This window comes from Phyllostomus hastatus, unplaced genomic scaffold (genome assembly GCF_019186645.2).
Source record: "Phyllostomus hastatus isolate PE091 unplaced genomic scaffold, TTU_PhHast_1.1 phas_contig_137, whole genome shotgun sequence".
In the NCBI taxonomy this organism is placed as follows: Eukaryota; Metazoa; Chordata; class Mammalia; order Chiroptera; family Phyllostomidae; genus Phyllostomus; species Phyllostomus hastatus.
In genome coordinates, this window is record NW_025333583.1 from 12490477 (window position 1) to 12507710 (window position 17234).

Below are 17234 nucleotides of genomic sequence, written 5' to 3' on the forward strand. Positions count from 1 at the left end.
ATTTTCACGCAGTACCTGCTTTTTTATCAGAGTCCATCTTCATAAAGATATGACCTCATTGAAGCCACTGTAGCATGATCCATGGATGAACTAATTTATGCTAGAAGTTTGTGTAGTATCCAAGACATACTATTTCTCTTAAAAATATAAAATATCCTGTAATGTCCCCATGAGATGACTGTGATGACCCAGAGCATGGATGGCACTCAATTGGAGAACCATGGAAACAGAAGTAAAGGTTACAGTTGATTTATTTCTGGGCTCTCTATTATGTTCCAGTGATCTATGTGCCTGTTTTTATGCTAATACCAGGCTATGGTTTCGATTACTCTAGCTTTATAGTATAGTTTGATATTAGGTAGAGTGATTCCTCCAACTTTGTTCTTTCTCAGAATCACTGTTGCTATGTAGGACCTTCTGTGGTTGCATATAAATTTTTGAAATATTTGTTCTAGTTCTGTGAAATAAGTCATTAAAATCTTGATAGGAATAACATTCAATCTATAGGTTGCTTTGGGTAGTATGGACATTTTAACGATGTTATGTAATTCTTCCTACACATGAACATGGTATGTGCATCCACTTATTTGTATCTTCTTCTAATTCTTTCTCCAGCGTCTTGTAACTTTTTGGGTACAAGTCTTTCACTTCTTTGGTTAGGTTCATTCCTAGATATTTTATTCTTTTTGAAACAACTGTGAATGGGATTTTTTTTTCTTAATTTTCCTTTCTGTTAGTTCCTTATTTGTATATAAAATGCAACTGATTTCTGGATATTAATTTTGTATTCTGCTAATTTGCTGTATTCATTTATCAGTTCTGGTAGTTTCTTGGTGGAATGTTTTGGGGTTCTCTATGTATAGTATCATGTCATCTGCAAATAAAGATGGTTTACATCTTTCTTTCCAATTTGGATGCCTTTTATTTCTTCTTCTCATCTGATTGCTGTGGCTAAGACTTCCAGCACTATGTTGAATATGAAAGTTGAAAGCGGACAGCCCTGTCTTGTTCCCATTCTTAAGAGAAACACTTTTAGCTTTGCCCATTGAGTATGATACCGGCAGTGGGTTTGTCATATATGGCCTTTATTATGTTTAGGTATGTTCCTTCTTTTTCCTCTTTGCTGAGAGTTTGGATCATAAATAGGTGATGGATTTTATAAAAAACTTTTTCTGCATCTATTCATATGATCATATGGTTTTTATCCTTCATTTTGTTTATGTGGTGAATCACATTTATTGATTTGTGAATATTGTACCAACCTTGCATTCCCAGAATAAATCCCAGTTGATCATGGTACATTATCTTTTTGATGCATTGCTATATTAGGTTTGCTAATACATTGTTGAGGATTTTAGCATCTATGCTCATTAGGAATATTGGCCTATAATTTTTGTATATATTTTGTATAATTTCTTTGTAGTGTATTGGTTTTGGAATTAGGATAATGCTGGCCTCATAAAACGAGTTTGGGAGCCTTTCCTCCTCTTGAATTTTATGAAATAACTTGAGAAGGAGAGGTGTTAGTTCTTCTAGGTATATTTAGTAAAATTCACCTGTGAAGCCATCTGGTCCACGGCTTTTGTTTGTTGGGAGTTTTTTTATTACTGCTTCAGTTTCAGTTTTAGATGTAAGCTGTCTATTCAGATTCTATGATTCTTCGTGATTTATTTTCAGAAGATGATATGTTTCTAAAAAATGTGTCCATTTTGTCCAGATTGTCCAGTTTGTTGGCACATAATTGTTCATAATATTTTCTTACAATCCTTTGTATTTCTTTGGTGGCAGTTTATAGCCAATTAATATTCTAGAGGAAGTAGGCACTTACTATGGGCTAAACATAGTTTAGCCAATAAATGATGTTGGGAAAATTGGACAGATACATGAAAAAAATGAAACTAGACCACCTCTTCACACTACACACAAGAACAAATTCAAAATGGATGACAGACTTAAGTGTTAGATCCAAAACTATAAAAATCCTAAAAGAAAACATAGACAGCAAAATTTCAGATACTGTCCATAGAAAATTTTTATTGGATATATCTCCCTCAGCAAGGGAAACAAAAGAAAAAATAAACAAATGAGACTACATCAAACAAAAAAGCTTTTGCACAAGAAAGGATATCATCAACAAAACAGAAGGCAACCCACAGAATGGGAGAACATATTCATTGATATATCCAATAATGGGTTAATATCCAAAATTTATGAAGTACTTACACAACTCAGTGCCAAAAAACACAAACAACCCAATTAAAAATGGGCAAAGGGCCTGAATAGACACTTCTCCAAAGAAGACATACAGATTGCCAATAGTCTTATGAAAAGATGCTCAATGTCACTAATAACAGAATTGCAAATTAAAACCACAATGAGACACCACCTCACACCTGTCAGAATGACTGTCATCAATAAATCAACAAACAAGAAGGGCTGGTGAGGATGTGGAGAAAAGGGAACCCTTCCACACTGTTGGTGGGAATACAGATGGGTGTAGCCATTGTGGAAAGCAGTATGAAGATAACTCCAAAAAGTAAAAATGGATCTGGCTTTTGACCTAGTGACCCCACTTCAGGGAATATATCCAAAGGAACCCAAAACACTAATTCAAAAGAACACAAGCACCTTTATGTTCATTGCAACATTATTTATAATCACCAAGATATGGAAGCAGCCCAAGTGTCCATCAATAGATGGGTGAATAAAACAACTATGGGACATTTACACAACAAAATTCTACTCAGCTGTAAAAAAAGAAAATTTTATCCTTTGCAACAGTATGGCTGGACCTGGAGAACATTATGCAAAGTGAAATAAGTCAGAGAAAGACAAATACCATATGATTTCATTCATATGTGGAATCTAAAGAACAAACTGAACTAACAGGGAAAATGGGGACAGACTCATAGATGGAGAGCAGGATGACAGCTAGTGGCAGGGGAAGGTTAAGGGATGGAGAGATTGAGCAAAATGGAAAAAAGACTTATAAACATGGACAATGGTGTCGAGATTGCTGGGGGGTGGTGGGTAGAATATTTTTCATGAGTATGTATGATTTTAACATATCATGAAAGGGTTGAGACTAAACACAACATGCATTTCAATAAATATAAATGGGTTTAACTCCCATGTTTCCATGTTTAAGAATATTTTTTTCTTTCTGGATCACAATGAAGATGTGACTTTATGCTATATGCAATTAACACATCTAACACAAAGTGTTTTAGGAAAACTAAAAATAAAGAGATGAACAAAAGATTAATAGGCAAATGAAAAAGTAAGAGAATAGGGACAATGACCGTGAAGTAAAATTCAAAGTAAAATTTAAGCAAAAAGAATTATATGCAACAAAGAAAGGTACTTTTTAATGCTAAAACCCGTAATTCACAACAAAAATTACTACTGATGAATAAATTAACATAGCAACTACTTTTACATAGAAAAAAAAACAGAAAATACAAGGAGACAGAGATAGAATTAAAAGACATATGTAATGCTTGTAGCAGCATTATGTTAGGCCCCAAAATGAAATACCTTAAAATGTCCATTAATAGTGGAATAAAAATAAATTCTTATATATTTATATATTAAAATACTAAACAACAATAGAAACAGACATATTGTAATTGCATACAACATAGAGGAAGCTTACAAACATATTTTCAAGCAACAGGAGCCAGACACAAGGCATGCATACTGGATGCACTTACATTCATTTCAAACACAGGCAAACATGACTAGTGTTTGTTGGAAGGATACTTGTTAGGGAGTAAGGAGAGAGAAATGAGGAGGGACAATGAGAGATTAAACAACTTCATGTTCTACTATACTAAAGGAAAAAGTATGTTTTAAAAAAATCCAGTGACAGAAATGTTTAAGAGTGGATAAGTAGTATTATAGACACTTGCATTTGCTCAGTCTCCTTCTTTTGGAAATTCATTTTTCCCCTTTCCGATCTATGGAATCTTTTAAATTCATTCTTTCCTGCTTCTACAACTGACCCTTTGCTTTAAACTTGTTTATCTGCATATACAGCCAACACTGTCTTTCCACAAAATGTCACCTTTAGTTTCTAAAACAGAGAGTAGTTTTCTGCTTTTATATAGGATCTTAGTTAAGAAGTCAGAGACTTTGATTACAAAACTACCCATGGGAAATTTGCTTAGAGTTACAAATACAATGTTAGTGAGATAAAATTTTGTATTCAAAGAATCTAAAAGACATGAAGCCCACCCATACCTATAGTAAGAATGGCCTCTCATGGTCCTATCAACAAAGACCTTGGGGTGTTTGTGTGTGTGTGTGTGTGTGTGTGTATGAGTGTGTGTGTGTGTGTGTGTTGCAATTTGGAAGAGACACCAAAGAAGGACTTCCTGTTTTCCATTTAAGGCTTAATCAGTATGGCTACGTTTGAACAGAAAATTTGTTTTTAATCTACAATTTTCTGGACACAATCTTAATCCACTAATAGTGAACTGTATTTTTTTATCTTTTTTTATGCTATTGAACCCACATGCTGTTTCAGACATTGTGGGGTATGACTGAAGCATTATACACTTTTAAAATAATTTCTTAATTCCATCTTATATCTGATTTTAATTTGAGAACCCACAATCTCTCCCTGACTTAACCACAAGCATTCAGACAAATGCATACGCTTTCACCTATACTAAGTTCACTCCCTAGTTATTGATCATCTTTCCCCAGCCACACAAACTAAAGGGGCCCCCGCCTAGTAGAGCTGGGGATTAAAGTATATGCCCCTAATTACGTGTGGTCTTCCAGGCTGTACATCACTAACGAGGGACGAGGTATACAAGAAGGGCATGATAAAGAAAGTACATAATTATCCAAATCAAACTGTTCTAAACTTACTGCTAAAAATAAGAAACATGAAAAATCTTACTTAATAATAGTTTATCATGAATAATAATATAACATAACATTTAAAATGGTAATGGAAAAAGACAATAAAATTTTTAAAAAATAAATATGTATACAATTTTTATATGTGCCTTAAGCAAAAAAAATATGAGTTTTTATTTTTCCTCAGTTAAAACTGTAGATTGCAATAATAAATTTGATCACATTCTTTAATAAATGTAATTACTGATGAGAGAACTCTTAGGCTCTCTCTAGTTAATCAGATAAGGAAAATGAGTGAGAGTTCATTTTTTGACAAATTTTATTATCTGGCATTTGCTAAACAGGTGCTTTTGAAATCCAAATTTCAAAAAAGATATTAAAGTGGTTTTTCCCCCACTAAATTAGAATTAATCTAGATGTTCTCAAAGTCTTTAGAAATTGACTTTATCAATTTACAGCACAGAATCAGACAAAACCATTGGAGATAGACTGAATATAACTAAACCTCTAAAAGAGGTGTGCCTAACAGATGGGAAACATATGTAGATTTCATAATTGAATAAAACTATAACTTGATTAGTTGAATGAAATCTTGTGTAGCAACTCATGCTTGGTTATAAAATTTCATCCATCTTAATCAGACAAGAAAGAAAAAAGTAAGGATACATGATTTAAACCCAGTGGCCCACAGAATCTGACCCCTCCAGTTTGAGGTTTGTGTGTGCATTACAAAGGGAACTCTAAAAGGAGTTCAACTCTACATTCAGGCATATGAAAAAACATTACCTTACATGTTGGCAGCAGCAGATCTTTCGGCCTAGCCCCTGTCTCTAGTTAATAAGCAACCTCAGGCTACTCAGGAGGTCACTGCTAAGCAATATATTTATCCACCTTGGCAACCAAATATTTTTAATTATGGGAAAATTTTGAGTAAGTCCAGAGATGAAGAAGTAAATTAAAACTACAATATTAATTTAGGATTATATTTCCAAAGCAATTCTGAAGATGTTGCATCTAGAATACTAATAAAGTGCCAACTTCAATCCTATTAAGTATGTTTTAAACACATAAATTTCAAGACAAATATAGAGAAAATATAATGTTAATATTATTCTATAGACTAAAATATATGTATAGTAATAACTGAAGGAAATGAATAGTATTAAAATGTTTAAATATAGCAGCATTATTTACAATAGCCAAGTGCTGGAAACAGCCTAAGTGCCCATCAGCAAATGAATGGATCTAAAAACTGGTACACTTACACAATGGAATACTATGCAGCAGAATGAAAAAAGGAGCTCCTACCCTTCATGACAGCATGGATGGAACTGAGGAGTATGCTAAGTGAAATAAGCCAGGCAGTGAAAGACAAATACCATATGATCTCAACTATAAGTGGATCCTCATCAACAAAACAAACAAATGAGGAAAGTAGAACCAGAGACTTGGAAATAAAGAACAAACTGACAGTGAGCAGAAGGGAGGGAGAAGTGGGATAACAGGAGAAAGAAGTGTAAGGGGCAAGTCAAGGAAAATGAATAGAGGATTCACGGACATGGACAATGGGGTGGGAATTCACTGTGGGAGCAGGGGGCAGGGGCAGGGAGGGCAATGGGGTAGAAAGGAGGGACAACTGTAACTGAAAAATAATTAAAAATGTTTATGTGTTAGACCTGAATAAAATATTCACTGCTTTCTTAAAAAATAGATAAAAATTTTGCTAAAGTGAAAAACAAAGCATTGAAATTAATAAAACAAAAGTCTTCTGTATTTACTATTACCTAAAACAATTATCTACATGGTAAAGAGAGAAAAAAGCAGATAATACAGCCATGACCTTAATTTCACTGGAGAGTTGTGGTTGCACATTCTCCCCATGCCATTAAGAAAAGGTATACATAACCAAAAATCATCCTAAAGTATTAAAAGCCACACAACAGCCACAGGGAGAGTAATAGAAGAAAGAATGAAGTTGAAAGAGGAGAAGGGAAGAAAAGAAGGGAAGGGAAGGGAAGGGAAGGGAAGGGAAGGGAAGGGAAGGGAAGGGAGAAAAGAAGATAAAAAAGAAAGAAAGAAAGAAAGAAAGAAAGAAAGAAAGAAAGAAAGAAAGAAAGAAAGAAAGAAGGGGGAGGAAGGAAGGGAGGGGAAAGAAAAAAAGAAAGAAGAGAGAGAGGAAGGAAGGAAGGAAGGAAGGAAGGAAGGAAGGAGGAGGGAGGAATGGAGAGAGAGAGAAAGAAAGCAAGAGGAAGGAAGGAAGGAAGAAGGAAGGAAGGAAGGAAGGGAGGGAGGAAGGGAGGAAGGGAGGGAGGGGGAGGGAAGGAAGGAGGGAGGGAGGGAGGAAGGAAGGAAGGAATAGGTAGAGAAAGAATAAGAACAATTTTTAAATTCTGTTTGCAATCAACTCCCTTCTTAATATAGAACCTCCTCTGCTTCCATCAGAGATGTTTTTGGACACAACTTCAAACAACATATAATCCACTTACGTGTTTTCCCTGATAGGATCTACTCTTCCCCTGGAACCAGTTTATTGTCATTGGCTCACTGCCCACTCCACTATGAGGCTTAGCCAGGAGAGAAGTGCGAGGTGAGCTGTCAGCACCACACTCCTTGCCTAGGACCTGAGTCCCTCGCAGTGGCACCAGAGTCAGGGGCCTTTTCCTGCCCTCTAGCCTCCCCATGACAGCCCTGACAGGCAGACGTCCACTGTGTCTGCCCTTAAGGATCTCAGCTTCCTAAATGCTTCATGTGCATCCACCATCTTGCTCAGAAAAGCTCCCCAATTCATTAATATTACAAATTATGTAAATAGCCTGATTAAGCTGGAAAAGCCAAGGATTCATATATTGCTTTTGAGAATGTCCAGGACAAGTGCTGAGCATCCAGTATGGCAATTTACTATTACAATATCCTAAATATATACTGTCATTGCAAAATAGTGGTTTTAGAGTCAGATCTGATTCTCAAATCCCAGCTCTCTCACTTAATAGCTCTTTATATCCATGCACTCAAACATCAGCTGTTATTATGAGCCGGACAGTATGAAAGGATAGGTTGGAGGTACATAAAGAGATAGTGCCCCTGCTCTCTCAAAGCTGGCCACGAAAGAGATGTTAACCAAGAATGGCACTAGTAAATGTAGAATTATAAACTGAGGTAACGTTCTAAAAAGAAAAAAACAAGGGTCTAGGCACTATAAGGCAGAGAAGCACAAAGAACCTGGAAAAATGTTCCTGAGAAAACAATGCTTGTGCTTATGTCCAAAGGAAACGTGAATTAAATAGAGCCTTAAAAGTTGTTAATTCAGGAAGACCTCCCCAAAAGAAATGAAAACTCCAATATTTTATATAATGTATGTTTCCTTTTCTTTCTTCTTTCCTTCCTGTCTTTTTTTTTACTAACTAGATTACTGATTTATTACAAAGGATAGTGAAGGATATGAACGAACTGCCAGATGAGGAGACGCATGGGGCAAGGTCCCGAACATAGGAGCTTCAGCACCCACGGCGTTTGGGGCCTGGCACATGGATGGCTCCTAGTCCACCGACCTGGAAGCTTCTGTGGTGTGTGCTTTTACATTTATTTTTCAAGTACAGATGACATACAATATTATAATGGTTTCAGGTCTGACATAGTGGTTAGCTATTTACATACTTTACAAAGCTATCCCCGATAAGTCTAGAACCCATGTGACTTCTTTTTATTTTTTATGTTATGTTAATAATGATAGAAAAAAATCATTAACTGAAGAATGACTTCGATTAGTCTAATTGATACAGTACCTGTACTGCAAAGGCCGGTGATTTTAAGTTGGCTTAGGGTAGGGGTGTCCAACTCATTTTCACTGGGGACCACATCAGCGTCACAGTTGTTTTCAAAGGGCCAAAATAATTTTAGGACTGTATAAATGTAACTACTCCTTAACTGTTAAGGAGTTGAAATTACATCCGGCCCTTTGAAGGCAACTGCAAGGCTGATGTGGTCCCTGGTGAAAATGAGTTTGACACCCTGGCTTAGGGCAAAGACCCAACCACTTGGAGGTGTAATGATGCCCCAGAGCACCCAAAAGGAGGCCCCGGAAAGCCAGTGTGAATTTGATGCAAGATTTAGTGAGCAATGGCAGAGGCCAGAACTTGTTACTACCATGTATCAGCAAAAAAACCTGACTGAGTGAAGAGCCAAAAGACTGAGGTAGACCGAAAAGCAAAGAGAGGCAGGGAGACACAAAGAGCATCACACGGAGTTGAAGAGAGACGAAAGGAGACACGAGAGCGCTGCTTGAACCTTCCAGACAGAGACAGTCCTAAATTCGGACTGGCATCTGGACTTCTTAATTACACCAACCAACGCGTTCCCCTCTTTTAGGGAAAATTAAGCTACTTGGAGCTGAGTTTTGACTTCATGTAGTTTGAGATGGGTTTCTGTCACTAGCAAGCCAAAGAATCTCAGCTGACAAGTGACAGAGGGGCCCAGGCTTTTTACTGCATTAACTAAAGAAAGGTACTTACATATTGTGCTTAGTCAAAAAATGGACAGAGGGACAGCAGAAGGAATAAGATAAAGTAATAGGCAAGGACAGCACTTTGATATCCAAAGTGAATCAAGATTTAACAAGCATTTCCCTAACTGAAGCACTCCAATTTCACAGAACATGAAAAATAAAATACTGGGGTATTATTGTGAGATTGGGGTACAAAAAGTAAAGCTCACTGATGCAGAACAAGTCAACACCTGCAATACTGAGGCCATTATGGGGACACTGAAGTCCCCTTATTTTGTCAGAATTTGTGGTGGAATAAACTGGCTGTCGGCAAGAACAGAAAGCTTAAACCATATTTTTAAGAAGCAATTTAAAAATATGGAAAGATTCTTATTAATAGTTAACAGTATGAAGGCTTGCTGTGTGCTGACACCTGACTAAATGAAAGGCAGACATTTTATTATTTAACTCTAATAAGAGTTATTTAATGGGGGGATATTATAACTCTGATTTTATAGATGATAAAATTGAAGGTCAGGGAAATCAATTTGCCCAAGGTCTCAAAGTTAGTAAGAGATGAGGCATGGGCTATATAACTCTAAGCCTCATACTTTTCATCATAACGTTTAAACAAGGAGGGTTTTCGTATTTGCGTAGTGTTACATGCTGTACTGAGAATGGAAAGACTATAAACTAAGGGATGGAAAAGATTTAGCTCAGGGATGCCACTAGTGAGGGGTAACACAAACATCCCCATAAAAAGAAAGGACCTGAATGGTATTTGAGAAGGAATTAAATGGTGTTAGGAAAGAAATATCATTTTAGATAAAGCTTTGCTAGCTGTAGTAACATGAAGAAATACAATACATAATTCAATACAATCAGTTTTTCTGGCCCTTAAATAACTTATAAGCTATCCAACTGGATAAGACATTAAGCCAAGCTGAATGGCATGATAAGAGTAAAATAACCCAATATTACAATTATATTATATGCAACTTTATTTAACTATAGATTGAGTATATAGCATCAGAAGTTTACAGCACTACACACTTTTCTAAAGGCCCAGCATCTATACTGCTGGATATAGGGGTCTGAAACAGATATGAATGCTTTCAGAAGAAAGGGATGTTCGGTTTTGCGCCATCTCCCTCCCCAGCCAAAGCTTCCACTAGCCACAGACGTTTCTTCTCACACCCTCAAGTTTGAAAAAGCTCCAAAATTGTTTTCAATTGTCTAATTTAGTCCTATTCACAGCCTATGTGTTATTGATAAAAGAAAAAGCTGCAGCAAAGGTGATTAAGTAACGCACTTAACACTAAACAGCTGATAAACAGCAGGGTTTGGGCTAAAACTCAGGGCTTATGATCCTATGTACTTTTAGCTACATCTGACTAGAAATTTGAGAATGATTAAGTTAGTACTCGCACATCCAAGTTTATCAGCACATGTGAATTAAAAGGTATAAAGGGTAAAGGGAATAAAGGGTATACCTGCCTTTTATACAAAGGAGAGAGGGTAACTAAGTGAAAGATGAGCTGATTTAAGAAGACAAAGGTTAAATTATTTGTCCAAGTTTACATAGCTAGCAGGTAGTAGAACTGTAAAGAGAGCCTGGATACACATCTCAAAGTCTGCCAGCTCTGGTCATATACAGTGTATGACCTTGTTACCTGATGAAACATACATAGGGAGATTAAAACAGATAATCTGATGCAGTCAAGTGAGTTTAGATTTGTTTTCTGTCCTCAACAATTGGTGCAACGTGATATAATTGAGCTCCATATGAATGAAAAATGCCCAAATTGCTAAATGAAATAAATGTTATCCTTCAGTACATTTTATCTTATTGCTTTTCCCTATCAGCATTTAATTATTTGTTTGATTTAACTACATAATAAGAGACAAACCTTTTATTCTCCATTCAACACTATTTCCCTTAAAATCACTATGTAGAAAATAAGATGTACTATTTCTTAGGTGAATTTTGTATTCAGCAAAGGAAATTAAATTTGCACTGTATATTTTAATGACAGCCATTTGCCAGAGCAGTCTTTCCTAAACAATCATTATAAAGCAGACAAGATGTTCAGTTATAACAACTAGAGTTGAGATACCATGAACTATATCCCTATAATTTAATACAGCAATTATTTCTGGAGAGTACCAACATTGTCCTTGCTTTCATTGCATTAGGGACACAAATCCTAAAAGAACTATTTGAAATTCATTCTTTAACTCCATGCATATTAGAAAAATGGTTACTCATTCAAGGAGCAAAATCTCAAAAGAATGATCTCAATGAGTGTGGCCTTTATTATTATTTTAATTGGTTTTTGAGAAAGAGAGAAAGAGAGATAGAACATTGATTTATTGTCCCATTTATTTATGCATTCATTGGTTGCTTCATGCATGTGCCCTGACCAGAAATCAAGTCTGTAACCTTAGCGTATCTGGACAACACTCTAACCAACTGAGCTACCTGGGCAGGGCATGAATGTGTCCTTTTAAAATAGGATGTATCTCTGGTTAGTGTAGCTCAGTAGATTGAGCATGGGCTGCGAACCAAAGGGTCACCAGTTCGATTCCCAGTCAGGACACAGGCCTGAGTTGTAGGCAAGGTCCCTAGTGGGCGCCACATGACAGGCAACCACACATGATGTTTCTCTTCCTCTCTTTCTCCTTCCCTCCCCCTCTCCCTAAAAATAAATAAATAAAGTTTTTTCTAAAAGCTTAATTGCTAAAGTAGGATGTATATATGCCAGTTCTAATCTTTTAAAGGAACAATTCAGGAAGAAAATTTATAGAGATTATGATATTAAGAGAGAAGGCTATAATTTGCCTCCCCACCAAAGAAGTAAAAACATGGATAAAAACAAAATAATTATAGACACTAGTCAGTAGTATTTATATTTTATACATATATTTTACATATTTTGAGAACATTTTTGGTATGTGCAGATTAAAGAAAATTTAACTATTTTGTATGTGCAGCTACAAGAAAATGAGAGCTGGATTATATCCTCACATCAGATATGCCCAAATCAATTCTAGATAAATGATATATAAATGCAAAATATTAAGTTATAAAAGTACTAGAATAAAACTTTGGTTGTCTATAATATTTGGGTGAAGAATAATTTTTATAAAAATATTAAGAAAGATATCCAATAATGAACCTAGAGAGTACATATATACAATGGAATATCTTTTGGCCACAAAAAAGAATAAAATCTTGCCATGTGTGACAGTATACACAGAGCTAAAAGATATTATGCTAAGTAAAATAAGTCAGGGAAAAACAAATATCTGTAGAATCTACAGAACAAAATAAACAAACAAAACTTAAAATGACTCATAGATACAGACGACACACTGATGATTGCCAGCAGGGTAAGTAGGCTGGGGGCTGGGTGAAAAGGTGAAGGGATTAAGAACCACAAATCAGTTAAGTTACAAAACAGTCATGGGGATGCAAAGTACAGAACAGGGAACACAGTCAGCAATACTGTAATAACTGTGTATGGTGCCAGGTGGGTACTAGACTTATCAGGGGGATTTCTTCACAAATGATATAATGCATAACCACTATGAGATGTAATTTTGAGTATCCACAGTGACTGAAAAATAAAAAAGATCCAATAAAATAAGATAAGTGGTGATTTTGACACAAGAACATTTAAAACATTTCTTTGGTGAACATTATCATAAACCAATGTCAAAGAATAGTAGAAAAGTACCAAAATAATTTGCAATGTAAATGTAAGTCAGGGGATTAGTATCCTTATTTAAACATTTATAAATCACAAAGGTAGAAAATAAAGGGCATGTTAATTTATTCCATTAAATGAAAACTGCAAATGTCCAATAAATATAATACAATGTTTAAATGACTAATAACCAACAATGCTAATTAATAATAATAGAAATGCTTTTCTTTTGTCCTAGTGGCAAATATGCTAAACACATTGGTCAGAATATGAGAAAATGAGTACTTCCTCATTTTTATTTATTTTTATTATTTTGGGGGTTAATTAATTAATGTTGGCTAATTAGATTATATAGCTTTCAAATGTACAATTCTATGATACATCATCTTTATGCTGCATTGTGTGCCCACCACCCAAAGACAAGTCTTTCATCACCACATATTTGACCTTATTTACCCTTTCCTACCCTGCCCCACCCCACTTCCCTCTGGTGGCCACCATATTTTTGTCCATGTCTATGTGGGTTTGTTTTTTTTTTCATTTTTCTTGTTTGTTCATTTGTTGCTTTCAATTTTATATCCCACATCTGAATGAAATCATATGGTTGGCAGTATAATTGCTATATCTTTTCCTAAGGTTAAATGGGCAGTGAATATAAAAATTTCACCTAGAGGAGGTTATGTTATGGTAATGAAGCAAGGGTTTCCATTTTTGCAATTCAAGTCCATTCCCCCTTATTCTGATTTCAGTAGTTGTATTGTGCTTGGAGGAATTACTCCTGTATTAACATGCAGTCTTGGTTGGAGTCATCCACAGTACCTTGACCTCCAAGGGATAACCTAAGATAAGCTAGCAATAATTTAACATTGAGTCAATTGACCTAAATACTGAGGAACAACACAACTTATTCACCCCAAGAGTAAAAGAGTGTGGTTTCTCTTCTTTCCAAGACCTAGAGCTTAACATTTTCTTTATTTGTGTGAATTTTCTCATCACCTTCCAATAAATAGTTACACTTTCAAAGTTGCCAAAGTTTCTGCTGCTACACTCACAAACACCTAAAAACAGAAAACAGTAACTGACTAAGGACATATACCCAAGGGTTTGCATGACTCTTGTTTACTACATTAAGGAAAAAGAAAGCATAAATGCCAAAATACATGTTCTAAATAAATTGTGCTACACCCAAATAATGGTGTGCCCTATAATACAAAAAATGATATTGTGGAACAACACTGAATGACATGGAAAATGTTCATGTTTTGGAATCCTTCTATAATGAAGATTTGTTCCTTCTCCTTTAGTTATTTCACCATTTGTTTAAATTTATATCAGTATTGATTTGTGTCTATATACTTTACACTTAGAGTCATAATACAATACCATGTTATTTTGTTCAAATGGTTACAGCTCTGGTCATTGGCAGCTTCTTCGGGTGAGCTCCTATGTGCTATGCCCCTTTGGTATGCTCACCTGTTTTTGCCCTTTGCTTCCTGACACTACAACACACTCCAGGCTCATCATATATGTTCCCTGCTCTGGCCCTACCAACAGCTATTTCTCCAGGGAGCCCTGTTTCCTTCAACTGTAGAATGAATACCACCATATTTAACACAGTAAAATACCGTATCGGCAATAGAAAATAAGATTTTGGATTTTTAAAATTCACTACTTACTGAGAAATTGTATAGAATGTTAACAGAGTAGTATATAAAATGTTGTTATCACAGTAGAAGTGGAGATGCACAACTTTTGCTGCAATAGGGTTACATATCAACTATGAATTCTCCTTCAGGCTTGAGTACATCCCTTAATCTTGACAAAAATAAAAACTAGACACATTACGGACATTGAAGGACACACATCTTTCTTGTTTTCTAAAACTCTCCAAACTGTAGAGGTTCCCCCCCAGCCCATGGCAAAGAAATAAATGAAACTCAGAGACAGAATTTTGAGCCTACCAAAGTTTTCCTTCCTAAGCCCAGAGCCAAGGGGCAGAATAAACCCCTAAATAAAAGATTCAACATCCCAGATTCTCTAAGGACAGCTTTGAAACAGTGTGAGGAGTATGGCAACCCTGGGACGGGATCCCTACCTAGATGAAACAGATGTCACCCAGCTCATACTGGAACATAAATGTAGCATGTTTTCTCATGTTAGTAGCATCATTTAGGTATCAGGAAATCAACATTTTCAAAGTTAAAGATGGGATTTTAAGTAAAGAATAAATGAGTACACTTTAAAGTGATATCTAAAAAAGGTAACTCCTTCAATAAATCAATTATAATGAGACGACCACTCATCTCACTAATAGAGTTTCAGCAATGTATTTTAATATGACTCTAGTAATGCAAAGAACAATTGTGCCCATCTTTTCATATTAGGTCATAAAGTCAGGTTTTAAGAATGAGTGTGATTAAATGTAGATTGAAACTGTTGGGTCTGTAATGGGCAAAATAATACATTCTCGCACAGAAATTATTTCATTTCCAAAAGTCATTTCATCTTCTGCTGTCCATGCTGATAACAAAGATATGGCCTACACCACATCGTGAAGCACCGAAGTGTGAGAACTCTCCCCTTGTTATATTCCTGCCCAACCTCTGTTTCCTTCTTCCAAACCCCTTTCTCAAGCTGCCCCTTTAAGGCTCCAAGCATCCACTACAGCGCGCTGACTGGATTGAATTTCCTGTGAAATAATCCTTTGCTCTGAGCCTTGTTCTCTCCCTCTAGAAAAGGTAAACTAAGTTTTCCATGGAAAGTATCCTATGGACTCCCACATCGTATCTAAGAGTTCCATGATGTTTAAGGTCAGCTCCGAATAAAGAATATGTGCACTGCTGAAACTCTCTCAAAAACAAAGCATCTTTGATAATATTTTCCTCACTAAGGACTCTCATTTTAACAAAGCAAATGAAAAAAAGACTGTAATGAAGGAGAGAGTGGAGTCTTTGAATGTAAGCTTATTTTTGGCCCGTTCTGATTGTATAATCTGGTACAAATACATAAAATTCCCTGGCCTTTAGTCTTCTTACCTACAAAATGGGAATAACATCTGCTCTGTCAGGATTGTTGAAATAATAGAAATGAAATAACATATTTAAAGTGTACATATGTAATAGTGCCATATTGTCATTAAAATACTAGTGACAATAGCTAACAGGGGAGACAGGAACTGTTTCAAACACCTCAAACTTCAAAACCGCCAGATGTGGCAGTTGGCCCCGCCCCTTGTCACTGATGAAGACACTAAAGCAGATAACCCACCTACCTGCACCAAGGCCGCACAGCTAGTAAGTGACCAACCCAGCAGCTGAGCATAGTCACTGTCCCTCTCTCCCGAGGCTCTCGTCTTCACAACCCTGTCACACTATGCCATCAATTTTAAGGTAACCTAACCCTGCATGGAATTATTTCCTAAATATTCATTTGTTTATGTCTAATATTGGGAGTTGAACATAAACAGGTAGGTTATGACCTGTGAATGGGTATTTTCTTCAGCATATTTGATTCGACACTTGGAGAAAGAAATAGTACAGTCAGATAAATATTCCGATTTTAGGTAGCAAGAGTTTTTTGGCTCAACTGCAGCATAAAGTAAGAGATCATTTTTGTTCTGGTCAACACAGTCCAGAGAGAGGAAGGCTCTATCCTCCTAGAGGAGATAAAGACATTAAACCAGTAACAGCCAAGCCATTCTTCCTCTGCCTCAGAAAATACATCAGTAAATACAAGCCTCTAGTGTTTGAAGCAACATCGTGGTGAGGAAGTGCTGGTGAGAAGATAGCCTTCCTCTAACAGATCAGAGGTGGGTCCAGGAGGAGAAGTACACAGAAAGCTTGAGCTATCATCACAGACAGGCTTCTGTTGTCGATAATTATATCCACCTCTGGAGGCTAAGGCTCTGAAATCTTGTGCTACTGCTCAGGCCCGGACCAAGGTGGAAAAGATGGCACCCAGAGGGCTAAGCTTTGACCTAGAGGAATCACTAAAGTTATGACAACCAAAGAGTGAAATGCACTGCGTACAGGAATCTTCTGTTTGGGGGACAGAAACTGGAAAAGGACACAACTGCGAAGTGGCTCCATGATACCCGGTACCATTTCCGGTTTTCCTACACATGTACCAAATGCACAGCCTGGTGGTTCTGTATACATGTGAGTGAACATGCAAGT

The 17234-nt window shown here is 36.2% G+C and overlaps 1 protein-coding gene across 1 annotated transcript in view; it reads right to left on the reverse strand.

Annotated features, from left to right (window-relative positions):
- The window catches only part of SPAG16 (sperm associated antigen 16), a 734031-nt gene that overhangs the window by 636962 nt on the left and 79835 nt on the right, over positions 1-17234 (reverse strand). The gene's annotated exons all lie outside the window — the stretch shown is intronic.